This window comes from Poromitra crassiceps, assembly GCF_964638095.1.
Source record: "Poromitra crassiceps genome assembly, chromosome: 3".
Taxonomy (NCBI): Eukaryota; Metazoa; Chordata; class Actinopteri; order Beryciformes; family Melamphaidae; genus Poromitra; species Poromitra crassiceps.
The window spans coordinates 48,217,409-48,236,190 of record NC_139625.1 but is presented as its reverse complement, the minus strand read 5'-3'; the positions used below and the strand labels follow the sequence as shown (position 1 = coordinate 48,236,190).

General features: G+C 44.8%; 1 protein-coding gene across 1 annotated transcript in view; it reads right to left on the bottom strand.

Moving 5' to 3' along the window:
* The window catches only part of tecpr2 (tectonin beta-propeller repeat containing 2), a gene marked incomplete at its 5' end in the record, with an annotated part of 123,332 nt that overhangs the window by 10,620 nt on the left and 93,930 nt on the right, over positions 1-18,782 (bottom strand). The window lies entirely within an intron of this gene.

Sequence of the window (18,782 nt, the reverse complement as noted above, 5' to 3'; positions counted from 1 at the left end):
GCCACATCGCTCGGTTAGTTAACGACCAAGTAACGTTACATAATGTCATTGAGTTGTGTGCATTATCAACATAACAATATATCTTTGCAAGTTACAGAATAATTATCTACGCTATCCCCAGTTATAAAGGAATGCACGATATGTATTGCCGGCCACTAGGCTTGGCCAATTGACAGCGCCAGTGCGTATGGGTCTGTAAGACATGTCCCATTAAACAACGTTAATTTCGATGCATAACATTGCTTATCACCAGGCGATAAGCTGTGGTAGTAAGCCGAGAACTGCATTTTAAAACTAAAATATAACTGTGTGTTGCAGATGGGCATAGAGCAGTCCTGACAGCGGGGCTTTGACAGAGTTTTCGCTGTCTGTCTACAGTATGCTGGGATGAGGACTTTCTGCCTACACGTTGCGCGCGCAGCTTGCTTTGTTGTCATTGTGACGTAGGCGTATAATTGGTCTATAGCTTGGAGCATGGGAAATCTTCCCCGTGCCATTGTGATCTTGCGAATCAATTAGAGTTCAAAAAACAACTGCATGGGCGCCCCCCAGTGGCTCACCAGGTCGAGGCTCAGTCCTCCCTGCAGCAACCCGGGTTAAATAATTTGCTGCATGTCCTCCCCCCTCTCTCTTCCATACCTCCCTGTCTCTCTCTCACTATATCTGTCAATAAAGCATGATAATGCCAACATATTGGGGTGGTGAAATGCAGAATTTGTGTGCTTGTAAACACTGTAAACGTGTATTGTAGGATACTCAGCCATAGTCATCGAAGAAAACTCCTTCAAAGTTTGACATTTGTGGCGAAAAATATTCAAAACAAATAACGAATCAAATAATGTAAAGTTGCTTGGGACAAAATGTACACAGTCATTCACTGAGCAAAATAAGAATTTAATTTTAAAGCCTTTATCGGCCGATACTGATGATGTGCCCATACTGTATCATGTGCATCCCTAGTTCACCTGGTTTACATGATAGTCACCTGATCTACATTTAGCTTGTCCCTTTTTTTGGATGCAGTTTTTTCAGTTTTTCTCCCATTTTCTACCCAATTCTCCCTGCTGTCGTTGCTCTAGTTGTAGACTAGTTAGCACATGCTTCCTCCAATACATGTGCAGTCACCAGCCACTTCTTTTCACCTGACAGAGAGGAGTTTTACCGGCAGGACGGAGCGCAGGGGTGTCAAACTCAATTTAATCCCGGGCCACATCAACATTATGGTTGCCCTCAAAGCGCCGGTTGTAAATGTAACATGATATAAATGTATGCCTACTTGTTATCATATTACATAATTGCCTCTGATTCAATTGTTGGTTCTTAGTAATAACTTAATAATTAATTACTAGCATTGAAAGCAGAATTATAGGAAAAATAATGGCAAACAGTCACCTAGTCAGAACTAATTACAATTATAGCTGCTGCGCAGCAATGGGTCGTGGCCGGGCAAGTTTCAAGGCTTTGAGCCTTGAGCCTTGAGCCTTGAAATCAGCTCAGAAGTGTCAAGTGTCAATACAAGAAGGAAGGTTGGCCATAATGACAATGAATCAGCACTTCCTGCCGCCCTTCAAAATAAAACAATTTAGAAGGTACAGGTACTGAATGCTGCTATATCGCCCCCTAAAGGCGAAATGACACAATATTTATCCTATAGGCTCAGAGTACATCCTTCCACACCTGGACCAAGGTTGGTTAGGATCGCACGTTGTGTTCTAGAGTTATCGTGATTCTTGTGAAATTGGCCCCACCCACAGAAGTTTGGAAGTCGATTATATCGCAACGGTGTGCTTTTTTCAAATACCACAAAACAGTGTTGTGCAGCACACTCATCACATGATGTGTGCTTTGGTTTGGTGAAGACTGGACAAAATTTCAAGGGGGAATCGCAAAAAAACTGTTTTGGACCAAATTCAAAATGGCGGAAAAGCTAGTCAGACGGAAATGGGCGTGGCCTAGATGAGTAGATGCGGAGGACCCAAGGAATCCAGGGAAAAAAGAAGTTTGATGATAGACCATACGGTTCAGAAGTTATGGACCAGAATGTAAAGAGGGCTGTTATAGCTCCACCATCTGCTCAATTTGTGTAATTCTTTTGTGTAGAATAAAAGGCCCCTCTGTGCACCTCCCTACCAAGTTTCGTAGCTGTAGCTGTTATGGTTTCTGAATTACAGCTAATTTACTGCAAGATTTTTCGAAACCCCATGCAAGTCAATGGGGAAAAAAAATATTATGACATCACAATTGCTCGAGTGACATCAGTGATGGCATCACAATTGCTTGACTGACTGATGACATCACAAATACAACCTAATTGCCAAAGGTAATTAAGGTAATTAGGCTATACACGGAGCCAGAATTCAACCTTTTGATGCACTGTGGGCTCAATTTTTGACCGATCGAAAATCTGGTTTGATACTTTTGTGTAGAACAGTCTAACGATGCAGATACTGAAGTTTGGTGTCGTTTGAAGAAAAAATGTGGGAGGAGTAAGGTTTAATTCGTTTTTGCAGTTTTTGCAGTTTTGCGGTCTTTAGACTTCATAATTGGCCATAGGTTGCATTGTACAAAAGCTTCCCCTCATTTAGGCGCACATTTCGGTGAAAGTTGCAAAGCCGTAGCACGTACGCCTGATTTTTTATGAATTTTTTAAGTTTTAAACTTTAGACGGTCGCTGTAGTGCCACCGTTAGGACTATTGGCCCCAAATTTGTGTCAAAGACGTTTGGCATGGGACTGGACCTTTGTGCAAAGTTTGGTTAGTTTTCATCCATGGGAAGTCGAACTTCCCGGGAGGATGAAGAATAATAATAATAATACAGGCAAATACAAGAAGTGGCCTGGCCGCTTCGCTGGCCCGGCCACTAATTATATTGCGCAAATTGTATTCTTTGCTAGCTCTCGCGGGCCACATCAAGTAAGGTGCCGGGCCGCATTTGACCCCCAGGCCTTGAGTTTGACACGTGACGTAGCGTGTTCCCCTCCCCCAAACAGGTGCCACAACTGACCAGAGGAGGCGCTAGTGCAGCAACCAGGACTCATACACCACCGGCTTCTCATCTGCAGACACGGCCAATTGTGTCTGTAGGCACGTCTGACCAAGCTGGAGATGCCGCTGCTGGGAATTGAACCCGGGTCTCCGCGGTGGTAGCAGGGTGCTTTTACCTCTACACTAACCAGATGCCCCCTAGCAGCTAGGGGGCAGCTGGGGCCTAGCTGGTCCCAATTGACCACAGCCCCATGCTCGAAAGCAGAGAGCTGGTGCATGGGCAGATTCCAGGTCAGTGTGTTTTTGGTAACACAGTCTCATGGTTCAAAGCTGACTGACCAGGTTATTAATAACCTGCCAGCTGACTTTTGACCTGTGAGTGACCAACGTGCTGCTGAAATAGATAGACAGGCTTCCTGGAGCTGCCCGAAGAAACAACTATTTTGGGAAAGTGTCATGCAGGCAGATTCCATTGATGTGTGTGTCACTTTATTTAGGTGATCTACCAGAAGGAATACCAGGAAATGACAGAGACCTCCTGAAAATATTGACTGTAGCAACAAACAACATGATGTTGACGACAGGTGACTACATCATTAGGGAGCAGTGATGTCATCAGTGATGTCACATATTGATGATATCATCAGTCTCTATGTCTTCATTAGCATAAGGTATATGACATCATCAGTGGTGACATAAAAAAAAAAAAAACTTCAGATGTTGTCGTCACTGGTCGGATGACGATCTTCTGCATGTTTTTAGCGGGGGGTTATGTACGGAGGAACCCCCTGGGGGGTATGGGGAGAACATGCAAACTCCACACAGAAGGGCCCTTTCGACGAGATGGCCCACCTGGGCAGTGGGCACTGAGGATATGGGGGGTCACAACACCAGCGCCCACAGCGTCCCAGGTGGGAATCAAACCCAGGACCTTCGAGCTGTGAGGCGACAGCGCTTACCACTGCACCACCGTACCCCTCATCCCCACATCCAGCTACAGTTTGAGCTGTCCCTGCTTGGGAAGCCATTGCTCCCTAATGATGTCACTAAGTATCGTGACACTACTGATGACATCACTGCTCCCTAATGTCCCTGGGGAGGCTGATGACATCAGTCAAGCAATTGCATGACATTCGTCCAGGTCAACTGCTGACTTACAGATGACTACACTTTTTTTTACACAAGATGGATTTGCCCAGGTCAACTGCTGACCTACAGGTGACTAACCTTTTTTAGGCCGGTGCTTGCACTGGCCTATATGACCATGTGTGTCCCAATCGCTGCATACATAGGCTTTTACTTTGAAATTGGTTTTATTTGACGAATGTCCGGTTTCGGACTTCCTGTCTGCCCTGATCTGATCTTGTTCAGCTTCACAGAGTCGCTCACGGCCGCAGAGGGTCCGCGCCCATGGTCCGCGCAGAAAAATAGAAATCGAGGCTGTCCTGGTTTTCCGGCCAATTGGCCTCGAAATATAGATTCTGTAAAAATATCTAAATTTGTTTACTGTGTACTGTATAAACGGTTCGGTATTGGAAGTTCCCAAAGTTCGGTACCATCACTAACTGGTCGTTTTTGAAATGAAGTTGCGGGATTCCTCGTCTAATTAACGTTACACGCGACGCAACAAATAAACAAACACACATTTCCCAGTGTCTCAGCCATCACACTGGACATCAACAGTAGTGGGAGACGTCTCCCCTTCCAGCAAATACACATGAATGTTATGCGTAAGGAACATGAACATCTTACCGAGAGGCAGAGAGCTAAGCTAAGTAGCTAACAGCTGAGCTAAGTAGGCTATAGCGTGTTAGCCAATCTGAAAAGCATGTAAACAGCGGTGAGATTAGTGAGAGAGTCGGTGAAAGGAGGAGAGACCCGTGAGTGCTTGTGCAGAACTAGTGCATGTTGTGTACAGCGGGTAATGAGCCGCTGTTATGAAGATTAAAGCGATATTCACGGAGTTGAGAGCAGACAGACAAACTTGCATTTGCATCCTCTCTCCAGCCTCCTGTACATGTTCAGGAGCCGTCGGGAAAGTGTGACATCTGTAATGTGTCACAACAAAATAAATAACCTGGGTTACCCTTCACACCCAAAGCACTTTTTTCAGTCAGAACGCTATGAAAATCATGTTGAGAGCGCTTCCATTGTGCACAAAACAGCGCACGGAGCGTTTTTTTTGTGCTCCATTTGTTTTCCCCTGTAGTCGCATGCAGTACAGATCAGAACACAATGACCACACACACGGATGGTAGCCAGCTAGTTTTGTATGTTTGATGTTGTTCACTGTCAACATGAAAGCCAGATTATCACTAATTCTGGCAGCAGCAGAGGTTGAAAATCCCTCCGGAGGAGAAAAGGTAGGAAGAGTGAAAAAGTCGTTCAGGGCGCTTTTCCTCAATGTTCAAATTTTCAGCTTTAAAACGCCCACAGCGCTCCTCCAAAAACAACAGATGCCACCAGCGCTAAACGCCAGGTGCGTTCATTATCCAGAGACACATTTCAAAAGGTGTCCTTCAATCCCACAGTGACTGTTAAGGGTGTTACTAAACCTTGAATTTGTGAATGTGATCAACCTTGTGGACATTCTGTTTCTAGGTATCGAGTATCGTATCTGTATCGAGTATCGAAGCAGATATTTATGGGTTATCCTATTGTTTAAAAAAATCCATAATATCCTGCATCCCTAAACACAAACAGGGAAAAAAGGTGGAAAATCAGACGACGGCTTATATTTGTTCTGTTGATTGTTAAAATGTGTATGGGTATACATGGGTGACGATCCCATGCACCGGCCGTATGCCAGGTTTCGACCTGGCCTTGTTTTTTTAACAAGAGATGGATTCGCCCAGATCAACTACTGACCTCCAAGTGCATACGAGCAAAATCACGCATAGAAGCAGCTGCACCGCTTAAAAAGTATGAGAATGAAAAATTGTTTCTAGCACCAATATCTGTCATTGGGCCAAATTTCAGGTCTCTGCGATGTAACAACTCATGGGAATTTGCTTCGTGGCAGAAGAGGTAAGGAAAATAATGAACCAGAGCAAAAACAATAGGGGTTTGCCCCTTCGGGGCTTGAAAAAAATAAAGACATAGGCTTTCAGAAATTAAATGGATACAAATACAGCATTTGTCTTAATTTGTATTTCAAATGTTTAAATGGAAATCCATCCATCAGTATTTCCAGTCTAACTTTGTCTCACTCAAGAGGTTTTATAGTTTGTAATAATGTAATAATATGTAATAATGTAACATCTGACATTGATGATGTAATGGTAACACATTCATTCATGTTATCAGAAGGCAGACATGACATCACCAGTACTTCCACTGTTTAAACAACAGTCTGGATACATTTCCTCCATGTTTTTTCGCCAGCTGCTTATGACTTCCAACAAGTAACAATGTGCCCAGTTATTTAACTGGGGAAACACTGGCTACATAACCATAGTTTATTGTATCTATAGGATAACCATAGGCTACAATAACATAACTGGGACAGCTGTCTAACTGGTTAACTGGGACAGCTGGTAACTGGGTCAGATGTCTAACCGGTCAACCATCTAACTGGGTCAGCTGTCTAAGGTTGACGTGGCGTGTCTTTTGCACGCTCATATCCATTCATATCAATGGAGGCGTGGCAGATGTGTGCAAATGTGAGGCCAATGCAGTCACGACGCGTCTTTTTTTCTCGAGCCCAACCACGGCACACTGAAATTAACTCATTCATCGCCAAAGACGTCTTTAACGTGTTATCAGGAATAGCCCTCCACGCCAAAAACGTGTTTTTGTTTTTATTAGTGCAGCGCGTAGTTCAAAGACTTCCCCAGCCTGTGACATGGTATCAGGTCCCTGGCCTCAAAGAAAAGCCGACAACACGTGAACAAACACATACCGCAGCTGTTGTTTTGAAATTGAGCAGGAGGAAAGAACAGAAAACGGAGAAACGCTTCCTTGTTCCAGAGAGGAGAAACGCCATTGAAACGCCCCTCGGCGCGCTGCACGAGCTGGTCGCCTTGCTGCAGGGCAGCGGACATGGATCAGTTGTTCGCGCTAGTCAAACCCGTGACCAACATGATCGATCCTGGTCCCTGGACCCCGTTCCTGTGTGCCAGCCCGAAAGAGACGAGACGGAGTCACAACTTTGTGAGGAGGAGAACAGCAGCCTCGCCACAGAAATTGCTTTCACACAGAGCCAAGCAGCACGGCCACTTTCCATGTGAGGGCGAGGAAGACTGGACTCCAATGCGACAGGACCCGGATGATCTCGCGGTAAGGAGTGTGTGTGTGTGTGTGTGTGTGTGTGTGTGTGTGTGTGAGAGAGACTACACTGATCTCTGCATTCTATGATCGTATAGTTTACTGAGACACTAGTACACTACACTGTCTCTGTACTAAATGTGATTATATAGTTTACTGAGGATATGTTGCTTTTATTTCAGATGAGGAGCCGATTGTGAGCCCACATCTCAGAATGAGGTTAGGACGGTCAGGACAGTCATTTAGGTCTGCTAAATGACGAAATGTAATGTAATGTAAAGAGACACACATGGGCCCCGCGCACACACACACACACACATTCACACTCACTCACACTGAGTAAACTGTATTGTTGAATGTAAAAAAAGCACTTCATGTATATATATATATATATATATATATATATATTTTTTTTTGTCATTTGTGTCATAACGAATAATATTTACCGTACATGTCTGATGTCAATACAGTTCAAAATAAAAGAATTGAGAGCGAGTTCTGCCTGAGATAGTGTCCTTTACAAAAATGCAATTTTTCTCAGAGAGACCTTTTTGGTGAAAACAGGGTGTATATAAATGGCTATAAGTAGAGTACAGAACATGCTAAAAGCTCACTTTTTTTTCTTCTGGTGAACCCAAAGACGTACATCTTCATTTTGAGGTATTGCAAATCACTTTGGTGCTAATAGATAATTTACTGTGGGTCTTGAAAGATGACCAACAATTATGAAAATCTTTGGCCTGTGCTAAATATTGGCAGTCCTAAACTGGAGGGATGAATTCATAACGACATTTCTGCTCCACATGGAGATCAAGAAGTCAACTGGCTGCCACAATTTTACTGCCATGGTAATCCATTACTTCAGATAAACTACTAACAAACATTGTGAAGTTGTCTTTGGTTGCTTGTAGAGTTGCAAACGATGAATCGATCGACAGAAAATTAATCAACTCTTAGACAACTATTTTGATAATTGATTAATCGTTTTGACTAATTCTTTAGAAAAAAAGTCAAAATTCTCTTATTCCAACTTTTTGAATGTGAATATTTTCTGGTTTCTTTAGGCTACTCCTCTAGTAAACTCAATATCTTTGGGTTGTGGACAAAACAGTATTTGTGATGTTATGAATCATGCTTGTTGAAAATGGCCTTTTCAGTGAGCTCAGAGAAACTTTCCACTTTCAGCAGACGATTGTGAAAACAGCCTTCTAGTGTCAAACTCTGCACAGACATCATTCTGCACAGTGAAGCTCAAACATCCAACTGAAGGAACTAAAAGAAAAAACAGATTTTTGAATTTAGGGGGTCTTTAAGGAAGTCAGGAAGTGTTGTTCTCCTTGCATTTGGCAATAAAGCCATTTGTGCGCCCCACCATTTCAGGCGCACCGTAGGTGGTGATTGACACTAGACATTGGGAGCTGGGTTTTGTCAATACACTTTTTGAATGTCTGAAAAATTGTGTGTTCTTTCATTGGTAACAGTGTTAATGTTAACAGTGGGGGGTGCAAATGTGCCTCTCCATGTTTCCTTTCTTCGGGATAGCGATACTCACAAGGCAGATCAAACAAACGCACTTGGAATAAGACATGGTGAAAAACCAAGTACCACTAGGTTAATCCATTTTAACACGTTGAGTGCCAAGGACGAGATATCTCGTCTTCAATCAATCAACCCCTTTTACGTCTTCTATACCAATATTGGAGGAAGAGAATGTGTATAATCTATTTTACCGACCACTAAGTGGCGACAGTTCTCTCCAGACAGAGAGAAAGCCGAGCAAAAAACAGCCACGGGTCCGCGGGAGAAAGCCATTCTAATTTTCAAGGAAATAGCTGGGCGAAAACTCTTTCGATTTCACACACACACACACACACACACACACACACACACACACGCGCGCGCGCGCGCACACACACACACTCGAGTACCTTTGCGCATAAATAAGACCAGAATCGCAAAAGCTTCTTCAAAGCTCTCAGCCGACACCTCAAGAAACGAACGAGCCCGTTTTACAGTAATCCAGACTGCCCGAGAGCGCCAGCAGGAGCCAGCAGCAGCAGCACAGACGGAGGGAGGAGTTTGGAGACACACACACACACACACACACACACACACACACACACACACACACACACACACAGTATACAGACTTGCCCAAGGGCACCCATAATCACAGGCACGTGAGGTGGTTCTAAAAATCCATTTATCTCAAAACTCTCTGAAAATCTCTGAAACCATGCTGTACTCAACGGCTAATATCTACATAACTACTAACTCTACAAACTAACTCTTTTAGACAGAGAAAGCACACATTCTATTAGTTCTTTTTAGATGATTGGTGTTCACGAAGTCTTAACAGAAAAGAATCCTCGGCTCTTGTAAAATGAGCCAGAATCCTCAAAAAAAAACCTGGCACAACTTACCTACAGCATTGAAAAAACGGCTGGCACTCAATGTGTTAAGATATCAACAGGATGTATTGGACCCCCATTAAGTTATATAGGGCGAAGCTGAAGGCTGACCCTGGTTGCCTTATGTCTTCTAAGCCCTTTTCCCACATGCGCTTTGTACCGCAAAATGACCGGTACGTGGTCTAATGCCTGCATGTGAGAAAGGCGCCGTGCCGGTATAAGCGCGACCCCGTCGTCCCCGACATTTCACCAGTCTCTAGCCAGTCAGAAGAGCGGTATGCTCTTAAGGAGACGCAAGTGGAAACGGGTCCAGTCATTTTCCGCGACAGCGGTCCTTCAATCATGGGCGAGGAGTAGCCTACACACGTTGCTTAATGTTCCAGCGGGCATAATCTAATCATTCGCGCACATTAAAGCAAACTGGCGAAATGATCTTGTGATAGCCTAATAAGAGCAGTATGTCAGCTTGCTGATTTCCGAAGGCAACCCCGGACACATCAAACGAAGCCAGTCTGTAAAAAGTGCTTCAACCCGACGCAGGTGAACGGATAAACAGCGAACCAGCAACTATTTCTCTCAGACACGGATCCCAACTTCTTCAAAGTGCATCATCTAATCATTCGCGCACATCAAAGCAAACTACTTCCAGATTTCGCTTGTGCATTTTGCTTTCTCTACATACATACAAGCGTTGAGCAGCTTGCAAGCCTTTCTCGCTGTGTCTGTCCGTGGCTGCTGCTCTCGAGCAGAGAGGGGAGGGGTAAATCGGCTGTGTTTATTACGCTGGCGGCTTGACGCTGCTCTTAAGTCAAACGAGTGTGATTTATTGTGTGACAACTGACAAGCGAAGTTATTTCGTGTTTTGCCGACCCCCCAAATAAGCTCCCCGCTCCCCCCGCCCCCCCCCCCAACATACTGGCAAATTCGCTGATAGATTCCCACATGCGCGAGCCGAAGTGTGAAGGGAAATGTCCGATATTGACTTACAGGTAATTTTCCGGTACGCATGTGGGAAAACGGCTCTAGTTTCTGATACTATTCGCTTAACTCTATATTTAAAAATGAGCCTGCTACAGCCTCTGAAAGACAGTAATATCGGCCCACGTCCACGATTTTTGCAGTGGATTTTGAAAAGCTGTCTCTATGGAAATTTCACCCTTGGTGACGGTGAGTGCTCAAGGGAGCTCCCCACTCGCGTCTGTGGACAGTTCACAGTTAAAAAACCAAAGTGATTTGCTTCTGATTGGGGGGGGGGGGGGGGGGGGGGGGTTGTTGCCGAGCTCCTGAAAACAGCTCGCAGAGGGCTTGGAGCGCCTAGTGTGAACTTGGCATTAACAGCAGCAGACTAGTCGATCTTTATGTGAATCGAGTGTCAGATGCCTTGGGAGGACAGACAAAATGTGTGTGTGTGCGTGGGGGGGGGGGGATTTACGAATAGATTGACCATTCGATCGCGCAGCCCTGGTCTAAAGACATGCTGTGTTTGTGTAGTATCACAATGTCATCTAGTCAAATGTGTACTATGTATATGATGTATGTAACCTATGTTGTGTGTATGATGTAATATACTGTGATGATGCTATGTAAAGACCTTTGAGACATGCTTGTGTAATAAGGGGCTATAAACAGAACTGAACTAGGCAGACAGACAGACCAACCGACCGACCGACAGACAGACAGGCAGTCATGTGGTGACTGATAGTGAGAAGGGCAGAGGGACTAAAAACAGCCCATCAGGTTACAGTGTGACGCACGTATACAAGTCCATACTGCTACAAACACACACACACACACACACACACACACACACACACACACACACACACATGCACGCGCACACACACTTCCTGTCTTGAACTTTGACATCTTGAAGTCAGTTACAGACTTGTTATGAAAGTCCCACCTGTCAGGCTGAAACATAAACACAGCTGTGTGTGTGTGGTGGGGGGAGTGTCTCCTCTCATGTGTCAGATGACCCAACTAGCCGTCTCCGCCCCCCGCCCCCTCCCACCACCAGCACCACCACCACGCACACGCACACACACGGTGCCGAGCTGTCTTCAGCAGATTGGAGAATCTGGAACTAGAAATAACCGCCTCACGGTTTTATGCCTAGCCAACAAGTCAAGTAGCAGTCTACGTCTTCTGTTCATTGAAATGTTTGTCAGGTTTTGTCGATCATTTTGTTTTGCTGTTTGGGATAAGGTGGATTTAGTATTTAAATAGGCACGGCACTGTTGCCTCACAGCAAGAAGGTCCCGGGTTCGAACCCCAGTCCATCCCAGATCATTTCTGTATGGAGTTTGCATGTTCTTCCTGTGTTCGTGTGGGTTTTCTCCGGGTGCTCCAGTTTCCTCCTGTCAGTGCCCCTGACCAAGGCAATGGCACAAGAACTGGAGTTGATCCCCGGGCGCTGCACTGCGGTTGCCCACTGCTCCTACTTCTAGGAAGGTTCCTAGTAGAGGATGGGTCAAATGCAGAGAATGGGGATAAATAAAGGATAACTTAACTTAGAGTTCCTACACTCTACTCCCTTTAAGACTGTGACTAATCAAATTAAGAGCATAGAGCAAGACCATAATGAGCTCCCTCATTAACCACAACACAATAACGTCTGTCTCATTGAGATAAATAAAAATGGAGGGAGGATCTCCATCTCCTGCCTGTATTGTCTATTGAAGCCAAAATCTTGTCAGATCAGAGAACCAGAGTCTGCGCAGTAGCTCCGTTGAGTTAGAACCTCTGAGAGCTCCCCGCCCCTCTGAACTTTCTTCTGTAGAGCTGCTGTTTCTAGAATGCGCACAGTCCGTTGTGTATTTATATACAGTCTAGTAATATTTTTTGTCTCGCCAAAAGTTACCAGGAAGAGTCCCACTATGAGATCAGTTTATCAAAATGACGCCTGTACGAAAATCTGATTTTGGTTGTCGGGGATTTCAGGCCTCCCGGTCTGCTGCTGACTGCTGCTGTGCTCTCAGCGCTCTCAGCGCGGGCCGGAAGTGGAGGCAGGCCGCCTCACTCAAGACAACAGCCTCACTGGGGCAGTGGGGGGATTGCTGTGTTGACTAAGCTAGCCTAATGTTTTCGTGGCATTTTGATTAACTTTATGATTTAATTCCTTTTGGAGCAAATGTTGGTGTTACAAATCTAACCTTGACGCTTTACGCAACGTTGTTTGCTGGTGTTGTGGGTACTGCCAGACAATTGTCCAAGTCCCTCTGATCCGAGTCCCAAGCGAGTCTCAAGTCAATTGGTCCCGAGTCTTAAGCAAGTCCCAAGTCTTTCCTTTTGTCGGCAAGTCAAGTCAAGTCAAGTCACAATGTTATTTCAAGTCAAGTCTCGAGTCGAGTCACAGGTTATGTCAAGTCGAGTCACAGGTTAGAAAAAATGACAAGGCAGAGATTATTTAGGCTGCAGACTGCGCGTTCACGTTAATACGTGCTTGTTGCCAAGCAACACACTTTTCTCAGACGAGCTCAGACAGCTCCAACTCAGCTCAAACTTATAGAGTTGTATTCAAAGCATAGAAACGTTCTCACAGCTCAATTTAACAGCGCCAACACAAGCAGTTTGATCACAAGTGCAATCAGTACTGAATGCGATGGCAGACTGCGCACTGCGGGCAGTTGACGAAGTCAGGAAGAAATTGAAAGATCTTCCGACGCATCAGCTTTCGTCTATTTACAGCACATATCGATCGATATTTTTGGAGAAGATTCCGGCCGCATCACGCGCAGATCAAGATGAGACAGCTGTCAGTGAGTAGCTACGCATTTGGGTGTAACTTTTACGCCTGCTCCATACACAGACGCAGCGCATACAGGGTGCACTAGTCATAAAATTAAGTTAGTCGTAACTTTGAGTTCTACATAGGACATAGCGTGTAAACCTAGGCGTACGCCCAGCTGGTGCACTCGGCTGATCTTGTCACAAGTCCGAGTCGAGTTTCGAGTCATTTTCTTCCAAGTCCGAGTCGAGTTTCAAGTATTTACCTTCCAAGTCCGAGTCGAGTCGGAAGTCGTCAAATTTGCGACTCGAGTCGACTCGAGTCCGAGTCCCTATGACTCGAGTCCAATTGTCTGGGTACTGCAGCCTATAACGTTCTCCGTTGTCGGAGAGTTGTATCAGCCAGACAAGTCAGACCTCCGGGCTGCTCTCAGCCCGCAAGAGGAGCCAGGGCTGCTTGGCTCAGCCTCTCACTGGGGGAAATTCTCGGATGAACAGCTCTGTGTTGATTAGCCTAATGTTTCCGCGGCATTTTGATTAACTTTATGATTACATTTCTTTTGGCGCAAATGTTGGTTTAGCAAATGTAACCGTGAGGCTACGTTGTTGTACCCGCCCGGTAGTGTGTGTAGGCAGGCCAACCTACGTTAGCCTAGACCTGAGCCAGGCTGCCTGGTCTATTGCCTGGTATATCGTTACTAAGAGAGGAGCTTGTGAAGAATGAACATCCCCACAGTCAAAGCATTTCCCCCAGATATGCATATAAAAACGTTTGTTGCTTTAATAGCCTACAAAAAATAAAACGTCTGTTTGTATGTCATGCTAACCCGTTAGCGATGAGCTAATGGTGCTTGTGTACTACTAGGCCGCATCTCATCTTATACCCGGGACGGGAGTTAACGTTATAAAACACATATCCTGTCGGTTGGGCAACCTGGTCAGTTCTGAAAACATGTGTCTATTATTGTGTTATTCCAGCTATCGTTATCGGTTGTTAAGTTATAGTAATATGAAAAACAGCCGACTAGCGCAAGCAGCTAATACTAGCCTGCATGTTAAAACCATTGTGTAGCCTACCTATAACGTAGCTGGAGTAACTCATAAAACACATATTTTCTGAACTTACTTCAGTCCCCAACCAACGTTAATTCCTCGCGCACAAAACATTTGTTTTCATTCCTCAAAACAATGTTCTTTTTATTGGGGTCCATTGATGTCTGGTAGCCAGCACAGCCAACATGAGCCACCGACCTCCAGGCAGCGTTATATAACATGAAGCCGTGTGTGTTGTCTATTGACGATAGATCTATAATGTGCAGAGCCCGTCCAGCCAATGACGGCTTGAGACTGGCTGCCACAGCTGTCAATCATCCATTTTTATCCCTTTTTATATGTCAAATAACTACTTAAAAACAAACTGATCAGAAAAATGACCACTTGCACAGGCATTAGCATGATAATGACTATCTAAAATGATACAAACCACCTTTGGAAAAAAATTATCTGACGTATACTGTGATTATTTCGGTTGTGATTTTCCCATCCACTAACATGGGGAGGCGGGCCTTGTGACCTAATACTGGATTCAACCGCCAGAGCGGCGATCTAACATGCAGCGGCTTCACTAAACGGGACCAGGGCTGCAGCCGGTCTGTCTGTGCAACGAAACAAAACATTAAATTGACAAATATAACAAGAAGCGACTTCCAAAGGAAGAAACAAATAACTTCTAAGTAGAGAGGGGGAGCCTACAGCTAGTGGAGGGCCCCTCTGGGTGCAAACTGATATAATCCTCTAATGAGTATATTCAGCACACACCAAATAGTGGGTTCTAGCCTACTGTAGCCTATTTGGACTCTCAGACGTTTTGGCAGACAAGATGGTCAGACAACGCAACATCAATAGTCGACAGAGAAGAGGACTTGAAGCCCCTAGTAATAACTAAATCCAGGGTATGGCCTCGGTTGTGAGTAGGCCCTGAAACATGTTGAGACAGATCAAAAGTATCAAGTAAGATATTCAGTTCTTTGGCAAAATTATCCGTCGGGTTATCAATATGAATATTGAAATCCCCAGCAATAGATATACAGTCATGTTCGATGAAAATTAAGGAGAGTAGATCAGCAAATTCAACGAGAAAGCTGCCTGAGTATTTTGGTGGTCTATAGATATTCAGCAGTAACACAGTAGTTGAGCATTTCAGAATAGCAGCAAGGTATTCGAACGATGAGAAGTCTCCAAATGTTACCTGCTTACATTGAAACATATCAGAAAAGACAATCGCTACTCCATCCCCCCTCTTATCAGCTCTGGGAGTGTCAATGAAGCTATAATTAGGCGGTGCTGATTCGGACAGAACAGCCACTCTGTTGTTCATATCGAGCCAGGTTTCGGTGAGGAACATTAAATCCAGATTATGACTGGTAATCAGATCACTGATGAGGAGAGATTTATTTGACAGCGACCTAACATTAAGGAGTGCGGCTTTAATATGGCAGTATGGGAGAGGGCTGGAGGGCAGAGAGGAGGCGAGGGGGAGGGGGGGCAGTGTCCTCCACTTCATCCTGGAAGCAGAGATGAGGAGAGGAGGGGGAGGGGGCAGCATCCTCCACTTCATCCTGGAAGGAAGACGTCATGGTTGGTTGTTGATGAACTGGGAGTTCGCGGAGGGGTGTAGAGGCCCCGAAGGGGGGGGGGGGGGGGAATGGGCTAAGATAGCCTGGAAGCAGAGGGCAGGAGAGGAGGGCAGCGTCCTCCACTTCATCCTGGAAGGAAGACGTCATGGTTGGTTGTTGATGAACTGGGAGTTGGCGGAGGGGAGTAGAGGTTCCGAAGGAGGGGTGGGGGGGAATGGGCTGAGATCGCCTGCATGGCAGAGGATGTTTCGTCTAGTCGGCTGACCTCGAGTTGTGGCAACAGGGACTGTTGTCGATGAGACGTGTCGTCTGGTAGCAGTGTGACCTCGCGGCGAGGGTTGGAGATAGTGGAGAGGGGGGGGGGGGTGCATTCCTGGCCGTGGAGTTATCAGATGTTGGATGATTGATGTTGTAGATAAGGTTGGCAGTAAACAGCCTTGTGCCATCTCTGTTGAGTCGACCATTATGACTATAGAGATGGCTGCGATCCCAGAAGAGATTGAAGTTGTCAATATACTTCACATTATACCCGAGGGCAGACAGTTGAAAGCCACGTGCTTAAGCCCAGGGACCTGGTGAACTTATTGACTTTGTATCCATTGGGGGGCAGGGGGCCACTGATAAATGCCTCAATATCCAGTGAGGCTAGGAGCTTCAGTAGGTCCAGGAAGTCACGTTTTAATGTTTCTGATTGCTGTTTCAGAATGTTGTTGGCTCCTATATGTAGGGTAATCTTGTTTAGGGAGCTGTGAGTAGACAGGATTTCAGGAATTTTCTCTGTTATGTCACAGATCATCTCATCAGGGAAACAGAGTGTAGCGGTATTGTTTTTAATCCCAATGTGTTTAATATCCGAGTCTCCGATGAGCAAGGATGTTATAGGACTATAAAGACTATAAAGACTATAGTTTAGGCGAAAATTGTGGAAAAATGAATGTCACTGACACTTTGAAGAGCCCATGTGACCTCTTTATTTTTCAGACAGACTCATAACTGAGCTTATATGAAAGCTAAGAAGCTACCCTTTAAAATGTTGTCAAACATGTCCTCATAGAACATGAGTAAAGGTCCTGAAAATGAGCCTAGAATAGGATATGCATCAGTGCCTAGAATCCAATGTATTGTAGGGGCTGGCTAACTTCATGAGCTGATAACTGTGACAAAGCTGCCATTCTGCAAAGGCTATGATACTAAAATATCATCTATAGATATATACCTGTTCAAAAATCATGATTAGAATTTGCCCACTTGAGTGGTACCGATATGTGAAATTTGGGGGTTTGGCCCATGGACTAACTGGGAAAGTAAGATCTAACAGCTACGACATATTATTGAATTGTGGAATACATTACCAATCTCTCTAGTTGGCCGCATTAATGCCATTAAAATGGCTACTCCCTAGATTTCTATTCTATTCTATTCTATTAGACTTCGCCCCCATCACAGCACAGAAACCGCGCTTACTAAAGTCATAAATTACATCAGAATGAACACAGACTCAGGCAAAAATTTGATTCTAGTGCTACTGGATCTTAGCGCTGCATTTGACACTGTTGACCACTCAATTTTATTGGACAGACTGGAAAACTGGGTTGGGCTATCGGGTACGGTCCTCCAGTGGTTCAAGTCCTATCTTCAAGACAGGAAGTACTTCATCTCCATTGGCAATTACACATCTGACCTAACTAGGATGACTTGTGGGGTGCCTCAAGGATCCATTATGGGGCCCCCTTCTCTTTAACCTTTATATGCTCCCTCTAGGCCTAATTATGCAAAAAAAACAAAGTAGCCTATCATAACTACGCAGACGACACTCAGTTGTATATAACTCTTTCCTCAGCTGACTATGCCCCCATAGAATCATTGTGCCAGTGCATTGATCAAATAAATAACTGGATGTGCCAGAATTTCCTTCAGCTAAACAAAGACAAAACAGAGGTGATCGTCTTTGGCCCCAAAGAACAAAGGCTTAAAATCACTGTACGCCTTGAGTCTCGATCCCTGAAGCCTAAGAATCAAGTCAAAAATCTTGGCTTATCTTATTATTGATTCCGATCTCAACTTTAACTCCCACATTAAGTCAATCAGAAAATCAGCTTTTTATCATCTTAAAAATATAGCAAGAATTAGGGGATACATGTCCAGACAGGATCTAGAAAAACTAATTCACGCCTTCATTTATAGTAGGTTAGACTACTGCAATAGCCTTTTTTCTGGTCTCTCCAAAAAAGAACTTAGGCAACTTCAACTCATTCAGAATGCTGCTGCTAGAGTTCTAACGAAGACTAAGAAAGCTGATCATATCACTCCAGTTCTTAAGTCCTTACACTGGTTGCCAGTGTGTCATAGAATAGATTTTAAAATACTGTTATTAGTCTATAAATCACTTAACTCATTCACCGCCAAAGACGTCTTTGACGTGTTATCAGCAATAGCCATCCACGCCAAAGACGTGTTTGACGTGTTTTTGTTTTTATTAGTGCAGCGCGTAGTTCAAAGACTTCCCCAGCCTGTGACATGGTATCAGGTCCCTGCCCTCATAGACAAGCCGACAACACGTGAACAAACACATACCGCAGCTGTTGTTTTGAAATGAGTAGGAGGAAAAACAGAGAAACGCGCTTCCTTGTGCAGAGAGGAGAAACGCCATTGAAACGCCCCTCGGCGCGCTGCACGAGCTGGTCGGCTTGCTACAGGGCAGCGGACAACGATCAGTTGTTCGCGGTAGTCAAACCCGTGACCAACATGATCGATCCTG